Here is a 13,121-nt window from a genome sequence, read left to right on the forward strand (position 1 = left end):
GTATGAAAGGGTAAGGGGACCCAAATAGCCAAAACCATCATGTAAAAGAGAACAAAGTTGGAGGACTCACACTTCTTGATCTTAAAACTTATTACAAAACCATGGTAATCAAAACAGCATGGTACTGACACAAGGACAGACATATAGACCAATGGTATCAAATTGAGAGCTCAGAAATAAACTCTCACATTTATGGCCAACTGATTTTTGACAAGTGGGCAAAGACCACTCAATTGGGAAAGAATTGTCTCTTCAACAAATGTTGCTGGGAAAACTGGATCTCCATTTGCAAAAGAATGAAGGTGGACCCCTACCTCACACCATAAAAAAATCAACTCAAAATGAATCAAAGATCTAAATATAAGAGAACTATCAAATTATCAGAAGAAAACAGGGAAACATCTTTAGGACCATATATTAGGCAATGATTTCTTAGACTTTATACCCAGAGCACAAGCAACAAAAGAAAAAATGGATAAATGGACCTCATCAAAATTAAAAATTTTTGAACCTCAAAGGACTTTATCACGAAAGTTAAATGACAATCTACTCAATTGGAGAAATATTTGGGAAACAACATATCTGATAAGGGTTTAATATCCAGAACATATAAAGAAATCATTCAATTCAACAACCAAAGACAAATGACCCAATTAAAAATGGGCAAAAGACCTGAATAAACATTTCTCCAAAAAAATATACAAATGACCGGAAAGCACATGAAAAGATGATCAACATCATTAGCCCTTAGTGAAATACAAATGCTTAATTTGTGCAGAATTTCTATTTAGGTTGATTGTAAATGTTTGGACATTGATAGTGGTGATGGTAGCACATTATTGTGAGTGTAATTAACAGTGCTGAATTATGTTTGTGAATGTGGTTGAAAAGGGAAGTTTTGGGTCATGCATGTTACTAGAAGGACAGTTAGAAGATAAAACATGGGATTGTATAACACAATGAACTCTGTTGTGTATGATGGACTGTGGTTAATAGTACAAATATAAGAATGTTCTTTCATTAATTACAACAAATATATGACATTATTACAAGGTATTAATAATAGGGTGGTATATAGAAAAAAATAAAACTAATGTAAACTATGGACTGTAGTTAACAGTAATATTTTAATATTCCTTCATTGTTTATGACAAAGGTACTACACTAATGCAAAGTATCAGCAATACAGGGGTATACAGGAACACTATTTTTTTACATGACTTTTCTGTAAAGCAACAACTTCTCTAATAAAAAAACTGATAATTTTTAAAAAACCATTATGCTAATTGAAAGAAACCCGACACAAAGTACAACATATTGTACGATTCAATTTATATAAAATGTCAATATAAATAAACCCATAGAGACAGAATTAGATTCATGGTTATGTAAGGTTGGGGAATGATAGTGGGATTGAGAGTTGACTGCTAAGATAAGGGGTATGGGAGTTTTCTTTAGGAGCAATGAAAATGTTCTCAAGTTGATTGTGGTGATGAATGCACAACTCTGTGACTATACTAAATGCAAATGATTGTACACTTTGGAGGGATTGTATGGTATGTGAATATATCTCAATAAAACAGCTTTAAAAAAGACACTGTCAGACTGTGGGAAAATAAATATATGTGGTTTATTTAAAAACCCACTTTAAATATATAGGTAAATAAAAAGGAAAGGATGGTAAAAACTATAACATACAAACACCAATCAAAAGAAAGCTGGAAAAGACAGTTGGTGTCAGTTCGGCTATTCAGGTTCCATACCGCTGTCCCAGACTTCCCCATGGCCAAGTCTGAGGTGGTGCGTGACTCTCCACCACCCCAGCCGCCTTCCTCCTCCCCCTCATCTTCAGATGCCTCTTCAGCATCCTCCCCCGGGCCCCAGCGAGTTTGGGTTGGTCAGTTCTGAGCAGGAGCAGCGGCCCAACGGTGGACCCGCTGGAGGAAGTGGAGCTGCAGAGCAGAGAGGCAGTGTTTTCTTTAACCAAACTTCGTGAAGCCACATCTGCATTATCAGCTCAAGTGGAAGAGCTTGCCCTCAAATGTACAGAAAATGCATGTTTCTTTAAAATGTGGCGGGACCTCCTGAAAGAAAGCTATAATTCTTTAAAGCCTGACAAATGATTTGGCATGAGCAATTGGTCATTGAAATAATGATTATGTAATAATTCACTTTTCCTCATATATATTTGCACATGTATGACATGTATAGGATAATCTCTTCCTAGCTCTTCTATGTACTCAGAATGAAATTTTTCTTAGTTTTCTTGATTTTTTGAAAGCAGGGTACTGATGTTATTTTTTTTGCATTTTTTAAATGCAATTTCATTGAGATATATGCATAAAACATACAATATTCAAAGTGTACAATCAGTTGTTCACAGTATTGTCATATAGTTGTGCTTTCATCACCACAATCAATATTTGAACATTTTCATTACTCCAAAAAATAAAATTAAAATTAAAATAAAAAAGAACATCCAAAACATCCCATTCCCCTCCTCCCCACATTGTTCATTTACTTTTTTTTTAAAAAATACAATTTTATTGAGATATATTCACACACCCTACAGTCATCCACAGTGTACAATCAGTTATTCATGGCAGCATCATATAGTTGTGTGTTCATCACCAGAATCAATTTTTGAAAATTTTTCTTACTCCAAAATAAAAATAAAAGCAAAAGAGGAATACCTAACTCTTTCCACAGTGTACAATCAGTTGTTCACAGTACCATCATACATTTGTGTGTTCATCACCAGAATCAATTTTTGAAACTTTTCCTTACTCCAAAGTAAAAATAAAAGCAAAAAAGAACACCCAAAACTTTCCATCCCCTCCATCCCACTCTATTCTTCATCTAATTTTTGTCCCCATTTTCCCACTCATCTGTCCATACACTGGATAAAGGGAGTGTGAGCCACAAGGTTTTCACAATCACACAGTCACACTGTGCAAACTAGATAGTTATACAATCGTCTTCAAGAATCAAGGTCACTGGGTTGCAGTTTGACAGCTTCCGGTATGTCCCTCTAGCCATTCCAACACACTAGACCAAAAGGTTACATCTATATAGTGTATTAGAATACCCTCCAGTGTGACCTCTCAACTCCATTTGAAATCTCTCAGCCACTGGAACCTCATCTGTTTCATGTCTCTTCAGTTAATACTGACATTCATAGTTGCCAAGTTCTAGCTCTGAGTCTCATGTGTCACACAGAAACCCAAAGTTCCAGAGACCGACCAGGTTATACACAAGGAGCTCAGCGTCTCAGGATTTAGAGATAACCATTACAACTCAGGAATAGATGTGACTGCTGTAAGAGCTTACTGATGTTATTTTTGATGCTGGCAAGTATTTGGAATGAAAGTTAATTTCATCAGTAGATAATTAATATTAATAATGCTACAGTGCTACAAGTATTAAACTAGGTAGAGCATTATTCATTTTGCAAGAAGATTCCAAGAATGGCAGAGTTTGACAGGTCATTGTAGTTTAGCCTCATTTTATGGACCAAAGTAGGAAACTGTGACTAAGGTTGCCAATGGTAGACCCAGTTCCACTAGGCTAAGTTCCCAAAGCTAATGATGGTGTCTTAATTACCTCTATATCTTCAGCACCTGGAATAGTTTGTTGACTAAAAACAACACTCACTAAATCTTTATAGAATAAAAGAGTTGGCAAACATGATTAAAGCTATTTTTTCCTCCTTAAAAAAGAAAAACCACGAGATACTATTTCACACCCACTTGAATGAGTGCTATTAAAAAAAAAATGGAAAACTACAAGTGCTGGAGAGAATGTGGAGAAATAGGATTCACTGCTGTGGCAATGCAAAATGGTGCAGCTGCTGTGGAAGACAGTTTGGCAGTTCCTCCGAAAGCTAAATATAGAACTACCATAGGACCCAGCAATCCCATTACTAGGTACATACCCAAAAGAATTGAAAGCAGGGACTCAAACAGATATTTGCAAACCAATGTTCATAGTGGTATTGTTCACAATTGCCAAAAGATGGAAGCAACCCATGTGTCCATCAACCCGTGAATGGATAAGCAAAATGTGATATATATACACACAATGGAATATTATTCAGCCATAAGAAGGAATGAACTTATGATACATGCAATAACATGGATGAACCTTGAAGACATCATGCTGAGTGAATTAAGTCAGACACAAAATGACAAATATTGTATGATCTCACTGATATGAGATATTTACAATAAGCAAACTCATAGAGTCAGAATCTAGAATATAGGTTACCAGGGGACAGGGTAGGAATAGGGAATGGGAAGTTAAGGCTTAAAATGTGCAGTTTCTATTTGGAATGATGGAAATGTTTTGGTAATGGATGGTGCTGATGATAGCACAACATTGTGAATGTAATTAACAGCAATTATATATAAATAGATGAATGTGGTTAAAAGGGGAACTGTTAAGTTGTATATATGGTACTAGAATAAAAATGTTTTTAAAAATCCAAGAAACTGCACAATAGTTTCATGGATTTTTAAAAAGATGATATGATCTTATATCAGGAAAACCCTCAGAAATCAATGATACAGCTACTAGAGCTAATAAACAAATTTAGCAAAGTAGGGGGATACAAGATTAATGCACACAAGTCAGTAATGTTTCTATATGCTGGAAATGAACAAAGTGAAGAGACACTCAAGAAAAAGATACCATTTTTAATAGCAACTAAAAAAATCAAGTACCTAGGAATAAACTTCACCAAAGATGTAAAAGACCTGTAAAAAGAAAACTACATAACTCTACTAAAAGAAATAGAAGGGGACCTTAAAAGATGGAAAAATATTCCATGCTCATGGATAGGAAGACTAAATGTCATTAAGATGCCAATTCTACCCAAACTCATCTACAGATTCAATGCAATCCCAATCAAAATTCCAACAACCTACTTTTCAGACTTGGAAAAGCTAGTTATCAAATTTATTTGGGAAGGGAAGATGCCTTGAATTGCTAAAAACACTCTAAAAAAGAAAAACACAGCGGGAGGACTTACACTCCCTGACTTTGAAGCTTATTATAAAGCCACAGTAGTCAAAACAGCATGGTACTGGCACAAAGATAGACATATTGATCAATGGAATTGAATTGAGAATTCGGAGATAGACCCCCAGATCTATGGCTGACTGATCTTTGATAAGGCCCCCAAAGCCACTGAACTGGGACATAACAGTCTTTTCAACAAATGGGGCTGGGAGAGTTGGATATCCATATCCAAAAGAATGAAAGAGGACCCCTACCTCACACCCTACACAAAAATTAACTCAAAGTGGATGAAAGATCTCAATAGAAAAGACAGTACCATAAAACTCCTAGAAGATAATGTAGGGAAACATCTTCAAGACCTTGTATTAGGTGGCCACTTCCTAGACCTTACACCCAAAGCACAAGCAACAAAAGAAAAAATAGATAAATTGGGACTCCTCAAGCTTAGAAGTTTCTGTACCTCAAAGGAATTTGTCAAAAAGGTGAAGAGGCAGCCAACTCAATGGGAAAAAATTTTTGGAAACCATGTATCTGACAAGACTGATATCTTGCATATATAAAGAAATCCTACAACTCAATGATTACAGTACAGACAGCCCAATTATAAAATGGGGAAAAGATATGAAAAGACAGTTCTTTGAAGAGGAAATACAAATGGCCAAGAAACCCATGAAAAAATGCTCAGCTTCACTAGTTATTAGAGAGATGCAAATTAAGACCACAGTGAGATACCATCTCACACCAATTAGAATGGCTGCCATTAACAAACAGGAAACTACAAATGCTGGAGAGGATGTGGAAAAATTGGAACTCTTATTCATTGTTGGTGGGACTGTATAATGGTTCAGCCATTCTGGAAGACAGTCTGGCAGTTCCTTTGAAAATTAGATAAAGAGTTATCCTTCGATCCAGCGATTGCACTTCTCGGTATATACCCGGAAGATCTGAAGGCAGCGACACAAACAGATTTCTGCACGCCAATGTTCATAGCAGCATTACTCACAATTGCCAAGAGATGGAAACAATCCAAATGTCTTTCAACAGATGAGTGGATAAATAAAATGTGGTATATACACACGATGGAATACTACGTGGCTGTAAGAAGGAACGATGTCGTGAAACATATGACAACATGGATGAACCTTGAAGATGATGCTGAGCGAAATAAGCCAGGCACAAAAAGAGAAATATTATATGCTACCACTAATGTGAACATTGAAAAATGTAAAACAAATTGTTTATAATGTAGAATGTAGAGGAACTAGTGATAGAGAGCAATTAAGGAAGGAGGAATGACAACCCAATAAGAACAGATAAACTATCGTGGGTAAATCTAACATTCTGGGAATGGCCAGGAATGACTATGGTCTGTTAATTTCTGATGGGTATGGTAGGAACAAGTTCATAGAAATGTTGCTACATTAGGTTATTTTCTTGGGGTAGAGTAGGAACATGTTGGAAATAAAGTAGTTATTCTAGGTTAGTTGTCTTTTTCTTACTCCTTTGTTATGTTATGGTTTGTTTGAAATTTTTTTTTACTGTATGTTTAAAAAAATTTTTTTGATATAGTTAATTTTTAAAAAAAGAGTTAATTAAAAAAAAACAATGAAAAAAATATGCAGAGCCCCCTTGAGGAGCTGGTGGAGAATGCAGGGGTGTTAGGCTTCCCCACCTTGATAGTTGCTGATGTGCTCACAGACATAGGGGGCTGGTGGTTTGATGGGCTGAGCCCTCTACCACAGGACTTGCCCTTGGGAAGTCGGTTGCTGTAAAGGAGAGGCTAGGCCTCCCTATAATTGTGCCTAAGAGCCTCCTCCCGAATGCCTCTTTGTTGCTCAGATGTGGCCCTCTCTGTCTAGCTAAGCCAACTTGGCAGGTGAAATCACTGCCCTCCCCCATATGTGGAATCTGACACCCGGGCAACGTGGAATATGACTCCTGGGGAGGAATCTAGACCTGGCATCATGGGATGGAGAACATCTTCTTGAGCAAAAGGGGGACGTGAAAGGAAATGAAATAAGCTTCAGTGGCAGAGAGATTCCAAAAGGAGCCAAGAGGTCACTCAGGTGGACACTCTTACATACAATATAGGCAACCGTTTTTAAGTTCTAATGAATTGGAATAGCTAGCAGTAAATACCTGAAACTATCAAATCACAACCCAGAACCCATGAATCTTGTAGACGATTGTATAAAAATGTGGCTTATGAGGGGTGACAATGTGATTGGGAAAGCCATATGGACCACACTCCCTTTTGTCCAGTGTATGGATGAATGAGTAGAAAAATGAAGGCAAAAAAAAAAAAAGGCACCCCGTGTTCTTTTTTACTTTAATTGTTCTTTTTCACTGTAATTTTTATTCTTATTATTTTTGTGTTTGTGGTAATGAAAATGTTCAAAAACTAATTTTGGTGATGAACGCACAACTATGTAATGGTACCGTGAACAACTGAATGTACGCTTTGTATGACTGCATGGTATGTGAATATATCTCGATAAAAATGAATTAAAAAAAAAACAAAAGAAGTTTCTATAATTAAAAAAAAAAATCCATGAAACTGCACAACAGAAACAGTGGACCCTAAGTTAAACCATGGCCTATGGTTAAGAGTACAATTATAAAAATGTGCTATCATCAGTTGTAACAAATGTACCACATCAGTGCAAGGTGTTAATAATAGAGTGGTATCAGGGAATCCTGTATTTTATGCATGATTGTTCTGTAAAACCACAACTTCTCTAACAAAAAAATTAACATGAAAAGAGCAAGTGATGTGGGGAACGCACACTCTGAGATTGATGATTTCTGTGGATGATCTTGAAATCATCGTAGCCGTTGGATGTTACTAAATAAATAGGGGTGCTTCTTTGCTTCCCTTGGAGAGACCAAATTCTCCTAGAATTTAAGTGCTGAAAGACTCAGGAGAATTTAACAGTCTAGGTTGGAAGATGGCTACAGTAAGAGAAAAGATTTTTGTAAGAAAAGTTTTGATTCAAAAGATTCAGCTGCTGAAACTGAAGGACGTTGGAGGGAGCCAGGGGAGAGTGAGCTCAGCTTGGCCAGAGAAAAGGAAAAAGTGCTGACTGTGCAGGGATCTCGTCCAAAGGGCCCTGGATCAAGAATAGACTTTTGCAGAGGTAGCCAAAGGTATTCGGACCAGGGAATTGAGCAACATTTATCTCCTAATTTGGCCTAGACTGGACAGAGCTTGACTTTGGGTCTGTTTTATGTATCAGGCATGCATACATACCTCTTTGTGGTTTGAGCCTTCAGATAGTGAGCCAAAATGGGGACAAGGCTAGGTTGGTGTCAAGAGTGGGGACAGAACCTGAGAAGAACCAAAGCTATGGAGAGCACACCTAGGCCTCCAAAGGTAACCATGTAGGCTGGAAATAGTGGCCCCCCACTCCATCGCTGCCTCCAATCCCTGCCTTCCAGCTCCTGGGCCACTGACTATTCTATCCGGGTTTGAACAGTATGCACCCAGAAGACTTGGCAGCTGGCCAGGAAGCTCACCATTGCATCCCATTCCATAGCCTCCCAGGCCACAACTTCCATGCACCATATCCATCACTCCACATTTGGTTCCAGAACTCTGACCCTGATGAGCTGCTGCATTGAGCTGTGGGAGCATTGTGGACTTGTAAGTACATGTGGGGGTGTGGGGGGGAGGATTCTTGAGTGCTCCCAGCCTCAGCCTCTCTGACTGTAGGCTTCAGGGGGTGCCTGTGCCTATGAACTTTGCTTGACTGTGACTGCTGGATGGAGAGAGATGAGAGTAGGCCCCTGCTGGTTGGGTCCCACACTCCCCGTTATGATAGGCAGTGAAGCAAATCATTTGGGCAATTGCCTGACCTTAATGGGATAGAAAGGGCTTCTCTCTTGCCTGAAAGGAACATCCAAGTATGTGCTTGGATGTTTAGTTTTCCTGGAAAAATAATTTCTCTGGCAGGCTAAAGAGGGTGGATTTGCCTTCAGAAAGTATTGTGTCATATCCATAACCCCTGCAACCCCTCCATGCATTTCTATGGCTGAAAAGCTTGCACTGGGCGGGGGGAGGGAAGAGCAACCAAACATCTGCTGGGAAAAAGTTTTAGTTTTCACTCAAAGAAAACTGTTGTATAAAGAAAAAATAGAGGTACATTTTGGGGTAGCTCTTTGGGAGTAAACCCAGCAACACTAAAATCTTGAGATTGAATGAAAAATATAAATCAGGGATGACTGCCCAATGGTATGAGTTTATGGGTTTCAAGGAGACTTCCTCTCATCTTAGAATTCTGCCCCTTAGAGATCCAACACTTTGCATCGGAAAGAACTTTTTTTAAAAAAAATTAGAGCAGTTGTAGGTTTACAGAAAAATCATGCAGATAGTACAGAGTTCCCATATACCCCCTGGCCCCATGTTTTCCCTATTAGCAACATTTTGCATTAGTGTGGCACCTTTGGTACAATCGATGAAACAGAATACTATTATAATTTTAACTATTAACTATAGTCTGTAGTTTACATTAGGGTTCACTCTGTGTTGTACAATTCTATGGGATTTTTAAAACTTTTATTCTGGTAATGTATATATAAAACCTAAAATTTCCCATTTCATCCACTTTCAATTATAAAATTCACTGGTGTTAATTACATTCACAATGTTGTGCCACCATCCAGTTTTGAGTCTTCTGTAAAAAAATACCTCTGGAAGAGGTCTAGCTTTAAACCAGATCAGTTGATAACAGCTCTCTCTTTGATGAGGATCAAAATCCTTGGGATGAGATAGAAGAAGAATCTCCTGGAACAGCAGGATTAGAATCTCGGCTGACAAGAGGGGACAGTGGAATGAAAGGGGAGTTGGAAGTTACCAAAGTCTTGGCTAACTTAGAATATCCAAGATGGAAAGAGCCTCAGAGACCATCTAAACCAGTGCCTTTAAAAAAATGGTTTTAAACACTGGAACTGTTTACTCAATCACAGATCCTCATTTGCATAAAATAAACACTAGCAGGACTTCTCTGGTTAAGGTGGGGGTGAGAGCCCTGGGGCACTGACTGCTCAGCCTCTCTCACAAACTGTGAAGGCTGAGAGAAAGGTGTGGCAGATTGAATTATGTATCCCAGAAAATCTGTTCTTAATTCACTCCTGTGGGTGTGAACCCATTGTAAATAGGACCTTTGGAAAATGTTGTTTTTAGTTAAGGGGTGGCCAACTGAATCTGGATTACAGGAATCCTTTATAAGCAGAATAAATTCAGACATAAAGAAAGCTAGCAGAGGAGAAGCAGCATGAAGTCAATGGAACCCAGAAGAGAAAACAGAAGACACCGCCATGTGCATTGCCATGTGATGGAAAAGCCAAGGACAAAGGATAACTGGCAGCTACCCCCAGTCTTCAGTAAGAAAGCATTGCCTTGCTGACACCTCGATTTTGGACTTCTCATCTCAAAGCTATGAGTCAATAAATGCCTGTTGTCTAAGCCAACCCATTGTATGGCATTTGTTTTAGCAGCTGGAAAACTAATACAAAAGGTGAGATAGCACTGCATTCTGCTGGCTAGTGAGAACAATTGTTCAACAGAAATTTTAAGAACCAGTTATTAAACTCAGACATTATTAAAAATGAAATTATATAAGCTTACAATTAAGTTATGCGAAAGCCCAAGCTAATAAATACCTGAAACTCATCACTTCCTAATTATTTTGATGCATTTTGCTATTATCTTTGTTCTTGTTGTATCTATACCCATTATATCTATATGGTGGAAATACTCTATAATGGTGTACTACTGTGCATCTCTTCCTGGTTCCTCATTGGGTGATGGAGTTTGACATCAGCCATGGTGGGAGGATTTACATCACACTGTATATGCTGTAAATCAGGTGTCCCCCACCTCCAGAGCCATTTACTAGCATTCATGGGCTTCACTATGAGTCCTCACTTCTCTGGAGGCCATACTTCCAGTAACCTCAACCATGAGAAATGCAGCTTGGAACTCAAGAGGGAGAGGAAATACATCTGAGTGACCTACAGTAACCACAAAGCACATACACTTTCCCTGTGAGAGAGACAAAGCCATCGTAAGGCCCCAGCCCAGACAAATATGTGTTAAATAACATAGCAAGTAAGAAGCAACATGGTGACAGCAGCATAAAGTGACTGCTAACATTAGGAGGTCTCAACACATCTTGAGCTTTTCACTATAAGGGCAAAGAACCCTACTTATTTCTGAGACCCTCAAAGACCTCACTGCATTACAGCCCAGCACAATTCAGGAAGTGGTAGTGTTCATCATTATGACTCCCTCAAAATGGGCTAACTTACTGACAAATCAGGCTCCATAAGGAAGGTTCCAAGTCTGTTGTGTTCACCACTGTACCCATAAGTTCTTGGTGCATAGAAGGCCCTTAGTAAATGTGGTGAATTTAATTGTGTACCCCAGTTTGGGCATGTTCTTGGTCTTGGTCCTCATTCTGGTGGGTGTGGACCCACTATAAATAAGATCTCTTCAAGATGTTACTTCAGTTAAGGTATGGCCCCACTGAATCAGGTTGGCCTTTAATCTGATTTACTGGAGTCCTTTACAGGCAGAGTGAAAGTCAGATGGAGAGCAGCCAGGAGAGGCTGCCATGTGCATTGCCATGTGACAGAACAGCCAAGGACAAAGGATCACCAACAGCCAGCCCCAGAATGCCACAGTCTTTGGGAAGAAACCATCCCCTTCTGACACCTCAATCTTGGACTTCTCCTAGCCTCAAAACAGTGAGCCAATAAATTCTCATTGTTTAAGCCAACCCAATAATACCATTGTATGGTATTTGTTTTAGCACTTGGGAAACTAAAACACTAAATATTTGTTGTAAAGAATGAAACCAATTTTCATAAGCAAAATCCTTGACTATTTCATCACTGTGTCCAGAGAGGTACTCAGGATGTTCCAGAAAGCAGTGGAGTGTGAACACATTTTGAAAAGCTATCTATCCAAAAATGACTTCCAAATGTACTGATCCCTGAAGGGAGTAAACGTCCATCATTGGATAAATCATTTGTGTGAAACTTTCTAGTGCCCCAGTGATATCTGATAAGCAGAAAATCACTTTATCAAGATGGGAGACAGATTGCCAGTGGCACAGACTGTTCCCTTATGGCCCCTACTCTAAACATCTCTGGTGTTCCTCACCTCTCTCCTGTGCCTGCTCTCTTCACTTTCAAATCTCTTGTCCCCCTCTCCTTCTGCCACCCTTTCTTCCTCTGTCCCCCTCATGTCCTCAGCCTGCCAATTACCCCCCACTTGCCCTTTCACCCACCATGCATGGAAAGGCCTGCCTGAGGCCCTGCAGGCTGGAGAGATTGCTTCTCCCATCCCTACACAAAGTGTCTTCACTAGACAAGTCCCTTTGTCTACAGCCTACTAAAGGAAACTCACCTAGAAACAAATACTTTTGTTTTCTCATTTCTCAATATATATGGGGTGTGTGTGTGCCCCAAATGACTGTACTGTGCCAAAAGCGCCTCTCATGCCTGTGTGTCCTTACAACCTCATCTGGCATGTCTAGAGTTTTTGACATTGCAGGAGAGCAGCTAGAGAATCTTTCCTAATTTTAATTAAGCATTTTTGGGTTACAGTGACCCAGATGCAACCATCTAGCTAGTTCAGGAAGACTCTGAAAGGAGCTTAGGCCAAAATTTCTGGGTTAACCGGAGGCTTTTGTCAGAAAATACCCAAACTGGCTGGTCATGTGACTCTGATTTGATGGATAGTTGCTGTGCTGCTCTTTTACTCCATGGTGGCATGGTCAGTGATGTGAATTTTGTTATTCTGTGACATTGTGGGGTCCTTCTAAAAGGGTTTTTGTGGTCAACCATATTAAGGTTTGTGATTTCTGTCCTATGGTTCTGCAAGCAATTGGCCCCAGGTGAGTGGTGAGGTTGGTTCTTAGTCAGGTAACACCAGCCCAGGTAACCACATTTGCAGACAAATCTCTCACCAGAGCAGTTGAATGAATAAGGAGAGATGATTTAGAAGTAAGTTTGAGTTATGAAAAGAAGTAATCTGAAGAATGGATGGATGGATGGATGGATGGATGGATGGATGGATACATAGATAGATAGATGAC

General features: G+C 39.1%; 1 pseudogene; it reads left to right on the forward strand.

Moving 5' to 3' along the window:
• Positions 1 to 1,782: 1,782 nt before the first annotated feature.
• On the forward strand, positions 1,783 to 2,123 carry LOC119522450 (annotated as a pseudogene).
• Positions 2,124 to 13,121: the final 10,998 nt, after the last annotated feature.

This window comes from Choloepus didactylus, chromosome X, assembly GCF_015220235.1.
Source record: "Choloepus didactylus isolate mChoDid1 chromosome X, mChoDid1.pri, whole genome shotgun sequence".
Lineage (NCBI taxonomy): Eukaryota > Metazoa > Chordata > Mammalia > Pilosa > Megalonychidae > Choloepus > Choloepus didactylus.